The sequence below is a fragment of the Oncorhynchus nerka genome, unplaced genomic scaffold, assembly GCF_034236695.1.
Source record: "Oncorhynchus nerka isolate Pitt River unplaced genomic scaffold, Oner_Uvic_2.0 unplaced_scaffold_11964, whole genome shotgun sequence".
Classification (NCBI taxonomy): domain Eukaryota; kingdom Metazoa; phylum Chordata; class Actinopteri; order Salmoniformes; family Salmonidae; genus Oncorhynchus; species Oncorhynchus nerka.
The window spans coordinates 1-778 of record NW_027029389.1 but is presented as its reverse complement, the minus strand read 5'-3'; the positions used below and the strand labels follow the sequence as shown (position 1 = coordinate 778).

Here is a 778-nt window from a genome sequence, read left to right as displayed (position 1 = left end):
TCGTAAGACAAGGCTGCATGAAGTGTGAACTGGAGTTTTCTTGGATCCATAAAACAATGTGCTTTTGGAGAATGTGGGCATCGATCCCACTACCTCACGCGTGCAAAGCATTTGAGCTAATTCCCCAGCCGTTTGGAATTTCCGCAAGAAGCAACCAAGAGGGTCCAGTCTTGTCAGGCTATGCTGTTGGTGGACTTGTTTGTTGACGCGTTACACTTGCAGCTCGGCAGGTATTTCAACAATTGAGCAAAATAGCAAATGGCCGGTTAGCTCAGTTGGTTAGAGTGTGGTGCTAATAACGCAAAGGTCATGGGTTCGATCCCCATACTGGCTATTATGTACATTTTGAGTGTCAAAATTATGAATCACATGCATGTGAATTGTCAAGGTGCCACAGAATTATGTTGAGTGGAATTATCGGAATAGCTCAGTTGGGAGAGCGTTAGACTGAAGATCTAATGGTCCCTGTTTGATCCGTGTTTCGGCATGTGTATTTGTTCTTTCTTTATGCTCTGGCTTCAAGGAAACTTTCCACAGCTTTGTTTGTGGGCCCCTCAATAGTGTCTGCTACACTGCTCCTCTGAAAGTAAGTAATGTCTTGCTTTTTCATCTGTCATTTTGACATCAGTGTTACATTAAAGTTGCTTGTCATTGCTACATGACAGTAGGTTGTCGTAAGACAAGGCTGCATGAAGTGTGAACTGCAGCTTTCTTGGATCCACAAAAAATGTGTTTTTGGGGAATGCGGGCATCGATCCCACTACCTATAGCATGCTAA

The 778-nt window shown here is 43.7% G+C and overlaps 1 non-coding gene across 1 annotated transcript; it reads left to right on the top strand.

The window, feature by feature from the left end:
- Positions 1 to 260: 260 nt before the first annotated feature.
- On the top strand, positions 261 to 334 carry trnai-aau (transfer RNA isoleucine (anticodon AAU)). The gene has a single exon. It is a non-coding gene; the product is annotated as a tRNA-Ile (tRNA).
- The last annotated feature ends 444 nt before the right edge of the window (positions 335 to 778 follow it).